Consider the following 21,988-nt stretch of genomic DNA (forward strand, 5'->3'; position numbering starts at 1 on the left):
AACTCTTTCAACTCTCATCTTGCCCGCCCCCCCCCCCCCCCCCCCCCCCCACACACACACACACACTCGATGCAGCGCCACACACACAAACACTATTTTAGATTTTCAGAAGGTGACAAAATAGTCACCCTGCCTTCTGTCCCTCTCCCCTTCCTCTCCTTGCCCCTCCCCCTCTCTATCCCCCCTCCCTCACTCTATCTCTCCCCCCGTTCTCTCTCTTTCTCTCTCTCTCCTCTCTCTCTCTCTCTCTCTCTCTCTCTCTCTCTCTCTCTCTCTCTCTCTCTCTCTCTCTCTCTCTCTCTCTCTCCTCTCTCTCTCTCTCTCTCTCTCTCTCTCTCTCTCTCTCTCTGTCTCCAACATTTAACTCTCCACTCTCAACTTTGCCTCTAGACCTTTTGGAAAGGATCTCAAACTGATGAGAACAACTGCTAGAATGCAGGAGAGAAGAGGGAACAGAGACTGAAGCCTGGTCTGTTGATCATTTTAAACGTCTGTTCTGTGGTTTATATTTAGATGTGGTAAGAGCAACTGGTGGCCTACATACGGCCACTATCCCTGGATGGTCTAGGAGTTCTATGTCTGTTTCCAAGGTTACGTTGTGATTATTGGACGGGTGAAGGACTACAGATTGATACCAAAGAAGAAGAATAAGGTAAGAATTCACTTCAAGTCAGTCTCTTACAGAGACAATCCACATTCTTAAAAAGCCTATTTGATTTTCTCACAAACTGGAATTCCTTTCAGTCCAACCAAACAGCCCTGGCTCCAGGTTTTAGTTTGATCAGAGATATGAATGTGAGATATGAAGCATTAAAGCTAAGCACACTGGTGAAATGCAATATGAGATATGAAGTATCAAAGCTAAGCATGCTGGTGAAAGTCAATGTAAGATATTCAGCATTAAAGCTAAGCATGCAAGATTTAATTGAATTTCAAACAAATTATTTAAACTCGAAAGGCAACTGAGGTTTCCCTCATTTACAGTCACATCGAGTACATACAGAGTTAAGCAAAACATACAGAGTTAAGCGAGAAAAAAAGGCAGATAATCACATAAAATCACACAGCATATACAATCATAACAATTAGGATAACAATCAATTAAAACATGTACAACTTGATTCACAAAGGTTGGAGATCAAGGTTTTAATAAACTGCAACAGAGGGGAGAATATCAAGCTAAGGACTATTGGAGTTCATTCCATGAGCTTCCGGCATCATAGCAAAATGCTGATTTACCCTGTTCAGAGCAAACTCAAGGGACCTTAGGGACCAGCCAGTCACTGGAACGGGTTCCATAGGTACCAAAATTCCATTCCATTCCAATAATGATGAAGTATAAGGAGGTAGCTTACCAATAAGGGCCTTAAAACTTAACTAATACCAGTGTTTGTTTGCGTCTCCATCAGCGAGGACCAACCAACCTTCTTATAAAGGACACAGTGATGAGTGTGGTATCTATCATTAGTGATGAATCTGAGGGCAGAGTGATAGACAGAGTTCAATGATTTAAGGGTTGAGGCCACAGCTTGCCTATAAATTACATCACCATAGTCCAGGACTGATAAGAAAACTGCTTCGACAACTCTCTTCCTACTAATCAAAGGAAAGCTGGTTCTGTTTCTGTATAGGAAACTTGGAGGCAAGGTTGTCCACATGGAATTTAAATGTTAATTTCTCATCAAGCCACACACCAAGATATTTATATTCAGTAACTTTCTCAATGCTAGAACCACTTACGGTAGATATGTGTAAACCATCATATTCAATGTTTCTGGCTCTAGAAAACAGCATACATCAATTTAGTTTTACTAGCATTAAGAATGTTTAATAAGAGCTTCCTGGAGGGTAATAAAGGTATGACATGAAGCATTAAAGCTGAGCACGCTGGTGGAGATCAATGTGAAATATGAAGCATTAAAGCTAAGCACGCTGATGGAGGTCAATGTGAGATATGAAGCATTAAAGCTAAGCACACTGGTGGAAGTCAATGTGAGATATGAAGCATTAAAGCTAAGCACACTGGTGGAAGTCAATGTGAGATATGAATCATTAAAACTATGCACGCTGATGGAGGTCAATGTGAGATATGAAGCATTAAAGCTAAGCACACTGGTGGAAGTCAATGTGAGATATGAAGCATTAAAGCTAAGCACACTGGTGGAAGTCAATGTGAGATATGAATCATTAAAACTATGCACGCTGATGGAGGTCAATGTGAGATATGAAGCATTCTAAATGATGGCACTAAACAATAGTCACAATTCATGGCCCCCATTGACATCGACTAGCATGCTTAGCATGACGCTAACAAATTATTATCGTAAAATCTTGTGAATGAAAACCGGTGCTTTTTGGATGGACAGGACAAATTCAAATTACTTCAGTTCAGTTCATTTACATTCAACTCAGCTTAATTCAATTCAGCTACTGTATATCATTTAAATTAAACTCGGGTATGTCAAATTCAGTTTGACTGTTATTTCTTATTTTCTTGTATTTTACTCCATGGTCTGGAGGTCAATGGAGAGGAAGTTGTGTTTATATCTCAACTTCTGATGGATAGAGTTCCCATCTGTACTTACAGTAACTGAACTGAACTCACGTCAACACAATTCACTTAAATTGAATGCAACGTTACTTTCCCCAAATACAGCATTTAAACCATTCTTTGACTGCTACGTGTTAATTTCTCTACAGTAGCTACACACATCTCTACAACTACTATAGTTCTATGTCTGTTAGATTGTAGAGGAAGAGGAGACGGGAGGGTTAGCAAGAGCAGGAGGAAGAGGTGGCTACAGTATGGCTGTTGTAGTGGATGTCTAGTCAGACTGAGAAGATGCTTTATTCAGTACTCTATTCATTGTTTAGTTATTTGCTGTTATATTTGTTTAGTTATCTTTACTCTGTTATCATTGTTTAGTTATTTGCTCTGTTATCATTGTTTAGTTATCTTTGCTCTGTTATCATTGTTTAGAAGAAGTCTTTAATTGTCATGCAGATGAACACACAAATGCGAGATGGGCGACAGCAGGAACACACACACGCACACATGCACTTAGTCGCCGATGAAATGTCTCTGTACTTCCCCCCAAGGGCAGCCGGGAGCTGACGTGGGCCGCACCCGGGGACAAATCCAAGTGCTCCTGTCCGTCTTCGTCAGGGACGTGACAGCGTTAGCGATCTGTTTTGCATGTTTTTCCATTGGGTTTATGTTATTGGGAGGGGAGAACATGCAAACTCCACACAGAAAGGCCTGGGAGATACCCCACCTGGGTACCTGCAACGTGGCGACTTGGTCCCCGAGTGGGAATCGAACCAAGGACCTTCTAGCTGTGAGACGACAGTGTTAACTGGTACACCACCATTATCATTGTTTAGTTCTTTGCTCTGTTATCATTGTTTAGTTATCATTGTTCTGTTATCATTGTTTAGTTATCATTGTTCTGTTATCATTGTTTAGTCATCATTGTTCAGTTATCCTTGTTCTTTTATCATTGTTTAGGTATTTTTGCTCTGTTATCATTGTTTAGTTATCTTTACTCTGTTATCATTGTTTAGTTATATATCATACTTGGCTATCGCGTCTCGCTCTGCCAATGAGATATCCTCTTATCTCCACGCACATAGCGTGCACGCGAAACAAACAAATGCACCCACTTGCAAGTGACCAAGCCACTCCCATGCATCTCCCTATATGACGCCGGAAATGGTCACGCTCCACCTTCCTCATTTCGTTTCCAATGCGGAAGTAGCAGTGCACTCCGTGAACTAGTTGTTATGAAAAACATAGGGAGAAATTACACAATGTTGGGTATTCGCCAGAAGTTCACCAGCCCCCGGAACCTTCTCAGCACATCCTAACAGCGCAGCGGTCCTGTCCTAGGTTTCCTTGTCTCGTGACAGCGGACCGAGGGACGTCACGCGACGGTTAGCAGTCGAGCTAAGTCGTGCACAGATAGGGCCTGTGCTATCAGGCATTGATACTAGCATGGGTAATACTGCTTGTTGTCTCGTGAGGTGACCGAGTGATGTATTGGCGCGGGGGGCGGGATATTTGGGAAAACATGACTCTCTTTTGGATGTTTTCCAAGTATCCTAGCGCGCAGCTAATGCTAATGCTACAATGTTGGGGCGCCGTTCCCATGTTCCCCACCGAAGGCTGTCTTTACTGTCTTCCCTCCTCTCAACCATTCATGCTGACGGTCAATCGGTGTCTAATGTTGGGGGTTTAACGGGGGGCTTGTTTACCATTTACATGGGTGGATGGGCTGAGGCTCAGGGCAGGTGTGCTTTTTGTGAATCCATGAATTGAAAATGGGGGTCCCTGATGTGGACAGGACTAACGTTTTCTCTGGTCTGCATCCCCTTAACATTTGTGTGTATTGGGCTAGCCCATTCTGCAATATGTTAATAGAGTTTTCGTTCATTCATTAATTTTATCCCTTCATGGGTGCACACCGCAGTGGAGGTTGTTGCATGCCTTGAGGCTGAGGCAGTGCTTCATTAGTAGTAGACTTTGGTCTGCAGCCACCACTGGTGTTCCGTGCTTAGTGAAGCAGGTGGCATCAGTCCTTTGCCCTGACATGGTGGAACAGTGTCCCGCCCGGCCGACGCCATGAGGTGAGTCGGCCCGGCAGGTGGCTGGTGGGCTGATGAAGCCTATACCGCCACGGTACAGAATTTAGCAGCGACTGGCAACATTGCTCAATTGGCTGTTTTTCTGTAAAAAATTGTGTCGGGTGGTGGGGCCTTAGGGCCAGCCGACGTCAAAACCATCGTGCAAGGTTTTGAGGTTATTCAGCTTTTGACCTAGCCGCAAGCTATAACCGCAGGGAGGGCTAGGATGCTGTCAACACTTCACAGGCATCTTTGGTTTGAGCAGTCTCCCCCTCCTCAGGGCTCCCCTCTCCGCAGAGGGACTTTTTTGTCTATACGCAGGGGTGCGGGCGGTATTTGACCTGGGCCCCACACCGCCCCACACCGCGCAGCCAGAGGTGAGAGCACGGCCTCGCCAGCGGCTGCGGCGAGGCCCCGACCGGCGGCCATGTTTCCCCCGCCTGAAATACCCTGGGCACAAAGAAAACAGATGATCACAAGGCCGACAGCCTCGGCGGCCCAAGGGATCGGCTACATTAGATGAGCACGCCCTAAAAAAGCGTCGCCGTCTAGCTGTGTCTAGCACGCTCTCCGGTTTCTCCCCCCCGCTATGCTACGGGTCACAGGGCTCTGATTTGTTCACTTTGGCTGCAGGCCGCATGCTTCCAATGAAGCACAAGCGGCCCCACGTTTCGCTTTTCATGGGGACAGGGGCTGACACCCAGTTGCTAGCTAGGCCTGGGTCTGCCTGTGAGAATGCTGTGCTGTCAAGCGGCTCCCACACCACACGTTCTGTGTCTGTGTTTGGTGAGCCTGGTGTTGTGTCTGTCGACGAAAAAGGTTGTCAGCGGGGGAACTCGAGGCCCAGAAGGACGCAGCGTGAGTTCCCCCAGCCCCGCCCTCGCCAGGCCGGGTATCACTTTAGTGCCTCCCCCAACCGGAAGACCGGCGGTGGTCAGTCAGGCACGCGTGGTTTGGGTGGTAGTAATATCACTACAGTGCTACGGTGTGTAGGGACCCACCCTATCGGGCAGTGTGGGGACCACACGCCTTGCATGTCCAGCTGCAGAGCAGGCTATCCTCAGCAGTCCATGCCGGGAAGATGCTCAGCGGGGGAGCTTATGTCACCAAGGTTGATGGCCCGGCGATATCCCGGCTCCATGAGACACCCTGCTTGCGCGGTTGGCAAGACCAGGGTTGACAACGCACAGCGGGAGGGACCGGGCCACCTATCTACGATTCCTAGCGGACCAGCGGCAGTTGGCGGCGGGGGTGCTTTGGAATTTTACCACGTATGGCTGCTGTGGTAGCCATATGTCGGTGTGGATGGAAAGAACGCTGAGGGCGGCGCTTGTGTTACAGTTTACACACCACCGCCCTCCGTTTTTGGGTTTGGTACAGACTCTATAATCAGAGTCCGCGGCAGTGACAGCTCTGGCCGAGGAGATCGTTCTCTGGCGGCAAAGCAGGCCGTCGTCGTGGTCCCATGAGAGGACGCGGTGAGCGGCGTTTCCTCCCGATATTCTCTGGTGCCCGAGAAATTGGGGGGGGGGGGGGGGTGTCAGACCCATACTGGACCTGTCCCATGGAAGGTTCAGAATGTTGACCGTCACCCACCTGTTAGGCGCTGTCAGGTGGGGGACTGGTTCACCTCCATAGACCTGTAGGATACGTATTCGCATCCCGATCTTCCATCCTAGGACATACCTACGCTTCCTTTGCAGGGCTTAGCGTACGAGTACCAGAGGCTGCCGTTCAGCTACTCTCTGGCTCCCCGCATCTTCACCAAGTGCTGAATACTGGCGGAGCGTCTCGCTCTTCAGAGCCCTGAGGACCCTTGGATGTTTTTCACGCATGGAATTCAGACTTGGAAGGATGTAAGCGTGACCACTTCCTGTGTTTTGTAGGAACACACAGGAGTAGGTGTGGTCACATGCAAGTGACGTGCATGTGTCAACTTTTCACGTGCACAATATGTGCAAGGAGATGATATCTCAATGACAGAGCGAGACGCTCCGCCAGTATTCATATAACTAGGGTTATAGGATAACCTTCGTTATCATTGTTTAGTTATTTTTGCTCTGTTATCATTGTTTAGTTCCTCGCTCTGTTATCATTGTTTAGTTCCTTGCTCTGTTATCATTGTTTAGTTCCTTGCTCTGTTATCATTGTTTAGTTCTCTTTGCTCTGTTATTGTGGTTTAGTTCCTCGCTCTGTTATCATTGTTTAGTTCCTTGCTCTGTTATCATTGTTTAGTTCCTTGCTCTGTTATCATTGTTTAGTTCCTTGCTCTGTTATCATTGTTTAGTTCCTTGCTCTGTTATCATTGTTTAGTTCTCTTTGCTCTGTTATCATGGTTTAGTTCCTCGCTCTGTTATCATTGTTTAGTTCCTCGCTCTGTTATCGTGGTTTAGTTCCTCGCTCTGTTATCATTGTTTAGTTCCTCGCTCTGTTATCATTGTTTAGTTCCTCGCTCTGTTATCATTGTTTAGTTCCTTGCTCTGTTATCATGGTTTAGTTCCTCGCTCTGTTATCATGGTTTAGTTCCTTGCTCTGTTATCATTGTTTAGTTATCTGAGTCAGATCAGCCCTTAACACAATGGGGACCGGCCACGTATATATACGGCTTTCGGTGCCATGCGTTGTGGACCAGAGGCACGTACATAGTCGTGGCAAGTTGTTATTGTTTTATTCCATATTAATAACCGGATCAAGATCCCAGATCGACTCTGCAGATCTACCCTCCTCTGTGGAATCGGCAACATGCAATACCGGCCAGATCCTCTTAGGGGCGCCATCGCTCCACTGCAGTATCATTGTGGGCGAATGGATTTTTTTTTTTTTTACCTTTCAATGGAGGATCATATTACCCTGATCCCAAACCAACAGCATGCACCGTGTATCACGTTTCGAAGCGCAGATTTCACCATGGAATAAGGGGATTTATCATCAACCAATGGACATATCGATCTACTAGATGCCGATCGATAACGGGGAAATGCTGCCGGGTATCACACAGGCTGACGGTAAGACCTTATTCACCTAAATTACAGCCGGATCAGACATTGTTGTGAGACGCAAGCATTCGATCAGTGGCTAGTTACACGGACACTGTATTGGTAATCAATAATACTAAACGCCGTCCCCCGCCGCCCCCCTTTCAGCCATACATGCTTTGGGAGAGCCCGGATCATATGCAGTTTGTGTTATTTCTTTAGCATATATAAAACGGAAATGCCGTTGAATATAACGTTAGTAGCCTTTAGCTCCATAACTAGCTTTCCAGAAAATATATGAGATGAAATCTGCGATAAAGCTTATATTCACGGCGCTATAAAATGACAACCTATTGATGGATTTTTTTTTTCTTTAAGCCATTTTTAAGGGACGGTTTATGAACTCAAGTGACAATGAGAATGGACAGATAGCAATACTATAAAGTATAGATATAGCTCAACAAACAGGCTCACGTCTGTTTACATTCCCCGGTCCTCTAGCCACTAATTAGACTAAGCCCAGTGGTCGCCAAAGTGTTAATAATTAACCATTGCCTGCTTGAGGATCAACGGTTTCTAACATTTGAAGACAATGATGTGTACATAAATAATAGGCTAATGAGTGAGAGAGAGAGAGAGAGAGAGGTTGGGGGGGCAGGGAGAGAGAGAGGGGGAGGGAAAGACAGGGGGAGAGTGTATAGGGCTGAGAAATAAAACGGGCAACATTTATTAATTTATTACTGTTACATATTTACTGTTGTAATTCTTCTTCCAGTGTCTGATTGTTAGAATGTCCCCCAGGGGGCATGTGTGGTATTCAGACAGTTAATACTTAGTTCAGTTAAAAATGTTAATAAGAAGAGATGATGCTTTGTAGGCATAATTACATTGCCAACAGTGGCGGCTCTACAACTAGGGGCGCTAGGGCGCCGACCCACCTGCTGGCCAGCTGCTGTTAAATCAGAGAAGAAGACAATAAAACTTTTTCGTTTTTGTGTTTTATAGCCCTATAAATAATATAAACATGTTTAAAATTAATAATATTTACTCATTTTAAGTATGTTTGTATTTCCAATGCACAATATAACGTTATTATCTAAATAAAAAAAACATCGTTTTCCAGAGCAGGAAGTGACATCACGTTTTTTTTTTTTTTTTTTTTGTATTTCTCGGCCCGGGCTATACGCGATAGCGCTCTGAGTGCGCGTCACAGTTTGATCGCTGTCTCCGTCACAGCCAATCAGTGCATATGGCGTTGTGCGTTGAAATATGACTATTATGTTGGAATCCGAGCGCGATTTGAAGCGGTCTAGAAAGCAGCGTGAACTTCCGTGAGAATTTCCATAGCCGCATTTCGCGGAGACGCTCTCTGATTGGCCGACGCCAGTATTTTTTTCCATGGCAGAATTTCACAGAGACGATCTCTGATTGGCCGAATCCAATTTCTAATGTTCCAATTCTAGCTTCTAGCTTGGTTCCTGGTACTAGGACTGTTGTTTGTCTTAGAGCGTGCCGTGCCGTGACTGCAAGTTCTTTAGACTGTTAAGCTTAGGCACTCTTTCAAAGTTGGTTAAGGTTAGAGTTTGTCTTAGAGCATGGCGATAGAACGCCAGGTAGTTTGCAGTCTGTTCGAGCGGAAATGGACAAAGGAATGTACTTGTTGAGTGTTGTGCTAACGTCGACGAGCTCAGCTGAGCTAACACTTGGCTAACAAGCTATATGGCGGATTATACACGTTTATCAAGCTCTCCTGCCCTGGACGTTTCAACTAAACAGTGAGTCTCTCTCTCTCTCTCTCTCTAACGTTAGTAGTACTAGGCTGGTGCGGGCTAACTGGCTATCGTTCTGGCAGCTAACGTTAGTAGTACTAGGCTGGTGCGGGCTAACTAGCTATCGTTCTGGCAGCTAACGTTAGTAGTACTAGGCTGGTGCGGGCTAACTGGCTATCGTTCTGGGAGCTAACGTTAGTAGTACTAGGCTATCGTTCCGTGATTTGTTTACTTGGTAACACGGGTTGCTAAGGAATTTAGGTTCGAGGTTGAAGAAATCTCTCTCTCTCTCTCTCTCTCTCTCTCTCTCTCTCTCTCTCTCTCTCTCTCTCTCTCTCTGCTTAACGTTAACGTTTGTAAATAGTTTTTTTAGGAGCAGTACTACTGCTGGCCATTCATGAAGCGAGACATTGCTGATTGTTTATTTATCGATGGCTCATTGATTTAACTACTGCAGCTCTCTCGGATTGAAAATACGTGGATTATGGCTTGTTCAATATGTCATAGTATTGTTAACTGACTACAAGAGGAGTATACGTTACGACATGTTTACGACAGTTACAGTAAGTGGGAGTGGCGTGAGAGGCAGGGATTGTGGGGATTGAGGAACCACCTGAGGTAGTAATAAAGCGTCTTGTTTACCAACCAACTGTTCCGTTGTCCGTTAATATCTAAGATATTACATGGTGTCAGAAGTGGTCGAGGATGGCAAAGTTTCAACCACCAGAGAGTTTTTGTTTCGAGAAACCCGCCGAATGGTCAGACTGGAAGAAACGGTTTACACGGTACAGGACAGCTACTAAGTTGGACAAAGAAGAAGGTCCAGTTCAAGTAAGCACGCTGGTGTATGCGCTCGGGAAGGAAGCAGAGAACATTCTCAGCTCTTTTACCTACGGGGAAGAGGAAGATGACTCGCAGTATGATGTTATACTGGCGAAATTTGATGCATATTTCATCCCGAGACGCAACGTTATACATGAACGGGCGTGTTTCAACCAGAGAGTGCAGCGTGCGGGAGAGCGCGCAGAGACATTCATCCGCGCACTATATGAGCTGTCGGAACATTGCAACTTCGGAACGGCTCGTGAGGAAAACATAAGAGACAGAATCGTGGTGGGGATTCTAGATAAGGGTCTGTCTCAGAGGCTACAGCTGATCCCTAACCTCACTCTGGAGATGACTGTACAAGAGACGCGTCAATCAGAGGAGGTAAAAGCTCAAGTTAACCAGCAGGGGGAGCAGGCTTACGCTGTGCAAGAAGTAGCACAACGGCATAACAGAGGTGCAACACAGAAGTGGCGACACCCACAGAGAGAGAGGCGCCAGGAGAGAGAGAGTGAGAATGACCACAGGAAGTGCTGGCGGTGCGGCAAAATGCCACACAGTCAGCAGGATGACTGCCCAGCAAGGAGGTCTAACTGCAATAATTGTGGGAAGAGTGGACACTGGGGAAAAGTGTGCAAAAGCAAGCAGGTGAGGGAAGTGACTGAGGGTGAGGGATCAGAAGATGGACAGTATTATTATCTGGGCTCAGTTAATAGCATACCTCAAAATGATAATGAATGGACAGTCACATTAGAGATTGGCAGCTCACCTGTAGAATTTAAAATAGATACTGGAGCCGATTGTTGTATCATAAGTGAAACTGTGTACAAAACACTGGAGCCAAAACGGGTCCTACAGAGGCCAAAGAAGGTGCTGAGTGGTCCAGGGGGTGGATTGAACTGTTTAGGGCAGTTTATGACTCAGACCAGCTACAAGGGGAAAACATACACATGCAGGCTCTATGTCATTAGGGGGCAGAGTGTGAATAACCTACTCAGCAGGCCAGTAGCTGTAGCTATGGGGTTAGTAAAGCGAGTGGGCAAGGTCAACACCAGTGAACAGGAGTTTGGCCTACTGAAAACACAGCCTGTGAAGATAGCTCTAAAGGACAATGCCCAGCCCTATGCAGTATGCACAGCACGCCGGGTCCCCATACCGCTCCTGAGTGCAGTGAAAGAGGAGTTGGAGAGGATGGAAGCCAACGACATCATTGAAGCCGTGACTGACCCAACAGAGTGGTGCGCACCCATGGTGCCAGTCCCGAAAAAGTCTGGAAGAGCACGCATCTGTGTGGACTTAAAGAAGCTTAATAAGGCTGTCAAAAGGGAGAGATTCATCTTGCCGACATCAGAGGGGATGGTAGCTCAGCTCAGCGGCTCCACAGTCTTCTCATCACTTGACGCAGCGTCAGGGTTCTGGCAGATCCCACTGGACAAAGACAGCCAGAGGTTAACCACCTTCATCACACCGTACGGAAGGTACTGTTTCAAACGTCTTCCCTTTGGGATAAGCAGTGCACCTGAGATATTTCAGAGGAAGATGGTGGAGACGCTGGAAGGGCTGGACGGCGTTGCCGTCTACATGGACGACATCATCATCCATGGCAGCAACACCAGCGAACATGATGAGCGGCTGCAGAAGGTTCTGGATCGGCTAGAGTCTGCAGGCCTGAAGCTGAACGATGAGAAGTGTGTGCTGAGAAAGGAGGAGCTGCACTTCCTGGGTCAGGTGATCAACAAAGATGGTGTACGACCCGACCCAGCCAAAGTGTCTGCAGTCAGCAAACTGGAACCACCAGAAAACGTGCAGGAACTAAAGAGAGCACTCGGCATGATCAATTACCTGGGGAAATATATTCCAGACCTCGCCACAGTGGGCCAGCCACTATATGCACTGTTAAAAGCAGACTCAGTGTGGATGTGGGGTCCGGCGCAACAAGCAGCCTTTGAGCGAGTTAAAGAGCTCCTCACAACGTCACCTACCCTGGTGTACTATGATGTTAACAGGAGCACAGTGGTCTCAGCAGACGCAAGCAGTTATGGGATAGGCGGTGTCCTGCTGCAGCTCCATGGCGAGGACTGGAGACCAGTAGCATACTGCTCAAGGCGACTGAGCGACGCTGAAACCAGGTACGCTCAGATAGAGAAAGAGTGCCTGGCGAGCGTGTGGGCGTGTGAGAGGTTTCAGATGTATCTCTATGGCCTGCCAACATTCAAACTGATTACGGATCACAAACCCCTCATCCCACTGATGAACTCCAGGGATCTCGACAATGTGCCACTCCGCTGCCAGCGACTCCTCATGCGGTTGATGAGGTTCAACCCGGAGGCTGAGTATGCACCGGGGAAAACGCTGGTGGTGGCAGACACACTGTCCAGGAGCCCACAGGCAGACAAGGGGCTCAGTAGGGACACAGACGTGGAGTGTTACGTAGCAGCTGTGATGAGCAACATTCCAGCATCGCCGAAAAAGATAGACAGCATCCGCGCGGAGACGGCGGCGGACGAGCAGCTCCAAGAAGTGATCAGGTACATACAAGAGGGGTGGCCTGAACACCTAGCACATATAAACACCTGTGTTAGGGAGTACTTTCCCGTTAGGAACGAACTGTCTATGCACGATGGGGTAGTGACCAGAGGGAGTAGAATAGTGATACCAGGGAGATTGAGGTCGGATATACTAGAACGCATACATGAGGGCCATCAAGGTCTTAACAAGTGCAGAGACAGGGCCAACACTTCGGTGTGGTGGCCTGGCATAGCCACACAGATCACACACAAAGTTGAGAACTGCATGTACTGTCGTGAGCAGAGGAGAGCACAGAACAGGGAGCCTCTCCTGTCAACACCTCTCCCAGACAGGCCGTGGAAGAGAATTGGCATAGATTTATGTGAACATGAGAGAGAGAGTTACCTAGTCATAGCTGACTACTACTCTAGATACCTGGAGATACTCCACATGCCTACCACGACTAGTGCACATGTGATCTTGAAGCTGAGAGCCACGTTTGCCCGGCACGGAATACCGGAGGAGGTTGTCAGTGACAACGGACCGCAGTTCAGCAGTGATGTCTTCAGAGGCTTTGCCTGTGACATGGACTTTAAGCACACAACCTCTAGTCCCCACAACCCACAAGGAAACGGTTATGCTGAACGTGCAGTCCAAACGGCCAAGGGGATTCTGAGACAAAAGGACCCCCTACTTGCTTTAATGGTTTACCGTTCTTCTCCACACAGCAGTACGGGTGTCAGTCCGGCAGAGCTCCTAATGGGCAGGAAAATCAGGACGACACTGCCCACTCTGGCCAAGAACCTGCAACCAAGGTGGCCGAACAAACATCACGTCAGAGCTCGAGATGCTGCGGAGAAGAGCAAACAGGCCTTCTACTATAACAAACGCCATGGCGTGAGAGAGCTCACACCACTGCAGCGAGGAGACCATGTTCTCACCAGACTGGACAATCAAAAGACCTGGTCCACACCTGCAGTAGTGGCAGGTGAGAGCGTTACACAGAGGTCTTATCTCATCGAGACAGAGCAGGGTGCTCTGTACAGGCGTAACCGTCGACATCTCCAAGCGGTGCCCGTAGCGGGGCCTCCAGCGAATGATGACACAAATCCCGGGAATGACACACCTGACATTCAGATGAGCCCAAACCATGGCTCGCCTGGTCCAACAAGGAATACTGATGGACTGATCCAAACCAGGTCTGGTAGACCTGTTAAACCTGTCCAGAGACTTGACCTGTGAGGGGAGAGTTCAATAATAATTTTTTTTGAAGGGTGTTGATATAAAAAAAAAAAAAAAAAAAAAAAAAAAAAAGGAGATGTCATGGTTATTGATGTGTTGATACTGTTAAAGAGAAGATATCAAAGTTATTGATATGTGTTGATATTGTTAAAAGGAAAAAGGGAGATGTCATAGTATTGTTAACTGACTACAAGAGGAGTATACGTTACGACATGTTTACGACAGTTACAGTAAGTGGGAGTGGCGTGAGAGGCAGGGATTGTGGGGATTGAGGAACCACCTGAGGTAGTAATAAAGCGTCTTGTTTACCAACCAACTGTTCCGTTGTCCGTTAATATCTAAGATATTACACAATATCGTCTATGTTTGAATGAATGAATGAATGAGAACTTTATTAACAGATTGCAGAATGGGTACAATACAGTACGGCTCAATACACACAATTGTTAAGGGGATGCAGACCAGAGAAAGACGTTTGTCTTGTTTACATCAGGGTCCCAGATTTTCGATTCATATCGATAGTTTAATAGCTAGCCTTGGCTCGTTTAACAATATGCAAAATATGTGTACAGCCCTGTACTCATACTGAAGTTATTCTTGGTATATAATAGGTCTGATTGTGTAACGAATCGATTCCACGTCGCGCTGTGTGTGAGAGAGAGAAGGAGAGAGGGAGAGATCTGCCTGTGTTTGTAGACGGGCGAGTTTTGTTTCTAACTTTTCTATTTATATATTGTGTTTCAAGTTGTGAATTAGAGTCTAGACTATACTTTATTTGACTGGTTGTGTGTTGTAGTAACAGCTGAGCGACTCGTTCATAAGAGCCGATTCATTGCCGTGAGCGTGAGTCGAATCGCTCACGTCTTGCCATGAGTGTTGCGTGGTACTGTACTGTACATGTTTGCATTTTGCAAAATGTTTGGTATAGCGCCCCTAGTGGCGAAGTACCCACCGGCCACCACTGATTGCCAATGAATATTAGGTTAGAAAAAACATTTGCCCGATTTAACCTCTTAACTCATTCCCCACCAACGGCGAGTATACTCGCTATTGGCCGCCAATCGTTGGACGCCAACAACGAGTATACTCGTTATTTGATCGTTATTTATTTTATTCTCTATTTCCAATCGTTATCTATCCAGGGAGCCTGTGTAACCATAGGGAATGAGTCTGAGATTGCAAAAGTCCAATACCGCCGTCTGGTGGTATGCGGCCGATGTTGCACTCCCTTTGAGACTCTCTATGGGGCTGTGTGTCGATGAAATTCCTCCGGGCGGACTTTTCTAGTAACCTGGACCGAGGGCTTTTTACCCGATCGCATTGAATTGTTTTCGGGACCCCCGATTCATTATGCTGTGGTGGGTTATGTCGTGGCCCAAATGGACATACGATCTACCAGATGGCAATCAAATAACTGGAATATTCTTTTTGGAATTTCACCGGCCACAGGTAAGAGCAATTTAATGTCAATTTCAGCTTGATTGTGCCTTGTTTTCATAGCCATCGCCCTGATCAGCGTATGCTGTTGTAATAATGAATGCCGTTATTGACAATCAATTAATCAGAAACGACCCCCCCCCCTTTCATGCATTCATGATGGAACATAATATACCGATCATATGCATTTGAATTTTTTATTGTAGCGTGTATAGGGACGAAATGCCAATGGATTAAGTATAATATGCGGTATAAAACGGGAATGTATGGATGGAAAAATTCTTTCTTTTTCACATCTTGAACGATAGATACTCGATGCCAAATGGGCCATAGTATTGCATCCATAGCTATAATATATAGTTATAGCCCTGCAAACAAGGTGAGTGGCTCCATAGGTTTAATGCTTGGCAGCACAGCACATAGTCATATCCCGTTCCCAGCGTGGCAGTCAATGAGTTAAGCCCTAGCCATATTTTAAAATGTTTTGACTAAAAGTACATACCCAAGTAAATGGAAGATTGCTCCACTTCTACAAGGTCCATTTACATGTTCTTGGTATCTAGGGACATCTGTGGAACTCAGGGAATGTTTTCCCAGTGTCAGAAATATGGTGTCTGTTACTATACTATAAAGGAGAATTTGTTTTTGTTAACAGAACTCAGTTTAGGGCGACAATAATGTGGTCAAGAGGCATGGGCCCTCATTCATCAACGTGACGTGGAAAATGTTCTATTTCCACACGTAAGCACAGAATTTAGAATGAGTGCACGCACAAAATAAACGGGATTTACCACACGTGCGTACGCAGGTTCTACGCACACCTGTCATGATAAATATCACCTTGGCCCTGCGCCGAGGCTCGTGCACACTTTCACGTATTTGCATACCAGAACCGCCCCGATTAACCATATACGGTAATGGACACCCCCATGAAATGTGGAAAAGTGGACTAAGCCGAGGGTGTTGTACACTGTCGGATATTATATCTATTAACTTCCTAAAAGACCATTGCTGCCTGGACACCGCAAACACTAATAAAGACCATTAACCACTGTTTTGCCGTTGCCCGTTAGTGTCATTAATGCATGCTGGAATAAGAATGCCTTTCTTAATTTATTTTTAATATTAATAATTATTATAATACAATAAAAGACAGCTCCGTCTTTTAATACACATATATTGTACAGTAACGTCAAATAAATACTACAGTCCCCGCTGAAATAAAGGTTCTGCACGCACATACCAGCAGTGATCTACAGCATAAAAGATAGCCACTTTATAATACTATTCTGAGTAGATAATTCATCTGTATCGCAACAGAGTCACGGATCTGGTCGGGGCAGGTAGCATTATGTCGGGAAAATCTTTATGAAATAAACAAAAGTGAATTAAGGAATTTAAAACGAAGTTTCGCATATTAAATCGTTTTATAAGCTTATAGCTTTTTTCGTGCTGATTGGAGAAGGGTCCAGCTGCAGAGCCGGAGAGCAACTCTCAGGGCCAAGATAGCACTTATACTATTTTGAGAGAGACAGCAGAGAGACAGACAGCAGAGAGACAGAAAGACAGACAGACACTGTTCCACAGTGTGTGTGTGTGTGTGTGTGTGTGTGTGTGTGTGTGTGTGTGTGTGTGTGTGTGTGTGTGTGTGTGTGTGTGTGTGTGTGTGTGTGTGCGTGCGTGTGTGTGACTACTAGTCTAATGGTAGAGACTCAGCCCCCCCCCCTCTGGACCACCTCCTAGTAGAGACTTCTCTAGGAAGAAGACGAAGATGAGGATTAAGGCGAGACACTGCAGGTGAATAGGCAAATATACTTTTTTTGTTGATTTTGAGATTTTGTTATATTTTGCTTCCTAAACATGTCTTCTATGAAACTAGTGACAATAAAACGTCAATAACACACATTTAGTTGTTCATTTTACTTCATTTTGCCTTATTGCATCCATAAATGTCCACATATTTAATGGGGAAGTGCCTCATTTGCATATATAAACATACATTTCAGAAAACTTGTCTCTACTAGGAGGTGGTCCAGAGGGGGGGGTCTCTACTGAGAGGTGGTCCAGAGGGGGGGGGGGGGGGTCTCTACTAGGAGACTAGTGGTCACACACACACACACTGTGGAACAGTGTCTATCTGTCTGTCTGTCTGTCTCTCTGCTGTCTGTCTCTCCGGTTCTGCAGCTGGACCTTCTCAAATAAGCACGGAAAAGCTTTTAAGCTCATAGCTCCAATTTGGGTCCCAAATTGCGGTACAAATGAAGGAGGTGTCTCGGGTAGTGGACTCTAGTTAATATTATGTTCTCTCTGCAATTAGACTGCCTCATTCATTCATTCATCCCTATCTGATGCTATCTCTGAAAACAGTTCCTGCGAGCGCAGTCAGTGCACCCGATAACGCTATATATATAAACCTGCATTCATTCGGAGAGAAAGACCTATTCCACATGCTATTTAGGGTTTGACAATAATTAATTGTCAACACTAATATCGCTGTTTCACAATGAACTATAATGAATTACGGGGGTCATACAGAACACGCGCCAGTGTCTTTATTTCCGCGTTGAAACGAATGCATGTACTGAGGAGCGCTTGTGCCGTAGTAACGATATTCTACCACTGGGCGTCAGCTAAGCATGCTCAGAGCTGTGCGTACACATAAGCACGAAGTCAAGTTCAAGTTGAAATTGATGAATCCCACTCTTTGCTTAGAAATGGTCGTACGCACAGCTTAAGCACATATCTGTGCGTAAGTCACGTTGGTGAATGAGGGCCATGGTTTCTATCTTGTGCCTGAACTGGCGTGGCTTCTTTTATTCACATGTCAGCAGCAGTAGTAGTACAACTCTTCTCTCTCTGAGAGACATTGGGGGAGAGAACGAAAGGGGTGGGCACCTTTCCTTTTATAGTTGCCCTAAGGTAGAATACCTGGGTGGCTCCGCCTAGAGCGCCCTCCAGTGGGGACAGATATATATGCAACTAGGCAATCACTGGTGGAGACAATTGTCTACCCAGGTAAACAGTTACTAGTGTAAACAGTCATATGTACAGTTAGACAGTTACTAACAATCCTATACAGAGTCTCTGATCTCAACACTCCCACTTTTTAGCATACTGGCTGACTTCTTGGAAAAACATTTTAACAAAGGAAATAATATATATAAACTCAAAAGCATCCATAGGGTATGACATTCAATACCTTCACATTAAACATGACCTTTACAAATCACGTCAGTTTTAATTTGAAAAAGGCTCCCTCATAGTATCTATTACTCTGTTGTCCGTTGGACAGTAAACCGGTGTCATTCTTTCTTATCTGATGACATACCTGATGAGATGATATTATTTATAATGACATGTTTACATCTATATTGACACCTTAGGTTCCTAGTAATCACAATGATCCCCTGGTTGTCCTTATAAACAACAGTGTCCATATATACACAATGTTCATCATTTTAAACGGTTTAGACAGAACACCCATTCTTCAGAAACACCATATTTGGTATAGTGGATATATTTCAATTACCTGCTGCATCTTGAACAATGCATTCATAACCTTATCTTCATCACTTCGAGCAGTTGCTCTAGATAAACACATTTTTCATTGTCATAGCTAGAGATATATACTCAGCTTCACAGGCTGATAGTATCCCTGTAGGCCCTAAGCCCTTAAACCTTTTCGTCTTTTCTGAAACACCGCTGTCCGTCTGCAGCACCTCTGGGATAACGAAAAACATATTTTTTACGTAGTTTAATTAATCTCTGTGGGGTCAATAAACATACTCCGGACCTTTCCCCACATATCTCTTGTGGGATATTTTTACACAGTTGGCAGACTGTTCGAAGTCCATACCTATAAAATGGTTTAACCTGCCTAGGTCTTTCTTTTGTGGTCTGGAGCGATGATCAAATCCTCCACTTCTGTATTTTAACATTGTAAACCACCCACCTTTGTACTTAAACATGGGATTAAACATATGATCCATTTCAGCATTTTAAACCTGGTAACTCATCCACCTCTGTACTTAAACATGGGACCAAACATATGGCTAAATTCTTCAGCATTCAATCAATTTTCTATGAACCATACTTTGTATTTACCGTGGTCTTCAATACCTTCCTGGATTGAATACCCCATCTCCCTCCCACTGACTGCCTGCCCTCTAGTAACTTGGTTGAGTACATCCATTTTCCTCCCACTGTGTGCATGCCCTCTTCGGGGGACATTGTGGCCTCTTTAAAGGTCGGGTTTACCCCACTGACTACCCTGTAGTAGTGCTCAACGGGGATAGGTGTATTGTCCTCCTCGTCACTCCCTTCCCTGGCATAGCCTGTCAGACGTTCTGGGGGTCTGTGTTCCCTTGGGGGATACCTCCCACTGCTTGAGGCACTTGACGTCACCCTCGGGTGCTCCTCGTCATTGCCCTCTGGGGGTTGCTGGCTGTCTGTCTGCACAACTGTACTAAGTACACTGGGGTGGTGTGTTTCTATTTCTACACACCTTGCTCTGGAGTCCAGCTCTGGCTCCTCTGTCTGTGTCTCGCACTCACAGGTTGCCTTCGTGACAAACTTGACTAGCATGTGTTTCTGCACTATCCCTTTACCGGGATGATGAACTAGGAGAGCAGGACTTCCTCTGTCGTGTCCTATGAAAAATCCTTTTACATCCTTGGACTTGGGTTTTCCCCTGTCCTGCAGGTACACATAACACACTGATCCAAATCGGTGCATTCTGGCTAGATTACACTTCTTTCCTGTCAGCGCTGTATACGGACGGAGTGGTGCCCGAGTGCTTATTAAAGCACCTGTTTCTGGTATAAGCGGCTTCTTGCACCGCATAATGCCACACGCTCTTTGGTAAGTTACTATCTGCTAGCTTACACCTAGCCATTTCGAAAAGGGTGTGCCATTCCCACTCTGCCACCCCGCTCTGGTGCGTGGGATATGGACGTGACGTCTCGTGTATTATCTTATACCTTCCCAACAGTGATTGGAACTCTCTGTTTGTGAACTCGGTTTCGTGGTCGGACCTCAAACATCTTACTGTACCATAAGGAGCTACGTCTGCCAGGAATTTTTCCGTGGCCTGGAGTGTGTCACTCTTTTCTTTGATAAAGTAAACAAACACTGCCCCTGTACACACGTCTGTAAAAGACTGTACATATCCAAAACCTCCTATGGACTTGTTGCTTACTGGGCCGACTAGGTCCATGTCAACTAGTGCAAGTGGTACCCCTACTCTGTCTGTGGGATTTCTGTATCTCGGTTGGGTAAACTTCCCCGTTTTGCACATTGCACAATTTTTGTCAGGTCTACGCTTCTCCCCCTCAATGTGCATACCCTCTGACACTACTTGCAGTTTCAGTAAATCCTCGTAATTACAATGACCCATAATCTCGTGCCATGTCTGAATATCGTGACTGGCCGTCCCGCTACACACATCATCATTATCGTTACACTGGTCGTAGTCATTACACTCCGTTTTCAGATAAAATACTCTCTGGTACATCTTTATGTCAAACCGGGTACCATCAGGTTCTACAAGGACATTTTTACCTTTATCGAAGAATACCTTGGCGCCGCTTGCAGTAGCAGCTATTACAGAGAATAGTCCTTGTGGGAACGATGGTACATATTCGATGTACGATGGTACATATTTAGCGTCACCGTACGCCGGCGCCCCCTGCTGTCCGTGAGGCATACCTGTGCGTCTCCCCTCTCTTGTGCCAATCCGTAGATGCGTCTACCGTCTGCCAGCTCCATGCAGTGCCTCTCCAAGTGGAAAGTGTCGTCAAAGTTCTTGAACCGACTCCTGTCGTTGATGACATGGGACGACGCGCCCGTGTCCACGATCAGTCTCCTTCTCTGGGCCCGCTGCATCTGGGCCGGTCCGGCGATGCCCGCCGTCCGCGCTCCAAAAGCGTGGGTCTTCTTGTCCCGTTATCCTCCGGGCGTCGTCTCAACTCGCCTCACGTCGATCATCGCCGCCATCGATTCTCCGGGCGTCATCTCGATTCATCTCACGTCGATAGTCGCTGCCGTCGTGTCCGCTGTCGTCATCCTGTCCACAGCCGTTATCTTGTCCGTAGTCGCCATTCCGTCCGTGGCTTTTGTCTCGCCTGTAGTCGCCATTTTGTCCGTGGCCTCTGTCTCGTTCATGGCCGTCATCTCGTCTGTAGCCGCCATCTTGTCCATGCGCGTATCGCGCGCTCTGGTTGTGTTTCTTCATGCACGCTCTGTCTGTGTGCCCCGTGGATTTGCAGAAGCTACACCAGACAGCCTTTGTGCATTCGCTTCTCCGATGGCCTTTATCTCCGCATCGCCAACACGCCAGGTCCGTCGTGGTCCTGGTTCTCTCTCTTGGCGTCTCTCGAGCCTTTAGCACCCTCTCCCTTTCCTCCGCGGCGGCTGGTTGGGTGTCTTCTGAGGCCTCGAAGTTCCTTAACTTAGCCTTGAACTGTCCCAACGCAATGTCCGTTGAACCGTGTGTTATCAGGAGTGTGAACGGTTTGTACAGCTCCGGTAGTCCTCTCATTATCATCGCCATCATTAGCCCATCGCTCGGTGCTTCTCCGGCACTCCTCAATGGCGTCGTGATTTGCTCCG

At 46.2% G+C, this 21,988-nt stretch overlaps 1 protein-coding gene across 3 annotated transcripts in view; it reads left to right on the forward strand.

The window, feature by feature from the left end:
• Window positions 1-372: 372 nt before the first annotated feature.
• LOC311228098 (triadin-like) overlaps window positions 373-21,988 on the forward strand; it is a 35,289-nt gene continuing 13,673 nt past the window's right edge. For all 3 annotated transcript variants that reach the window (XM_084314010.1, XM_084314011.1, XM_084314012.1), the window contains exon 1: window positions 373-652. The gene's annotated coding sequence lies outside the window, so the exon portion shown is untranslated. The remainder of the gene's footprint in view (window positions 653-21,988) is intronic.

Source organism: Notolepis coatsorum, assembly GCF_963971535.1.
Source record: "Notolepis coatsorum genome assembly, chromosome: 5".
NCBI lineage: Eukaryota > Metazoa > Chordata > Actinopteri > Aulopiformes > Paralepididae > Notolepis > Notolepis coatsorum.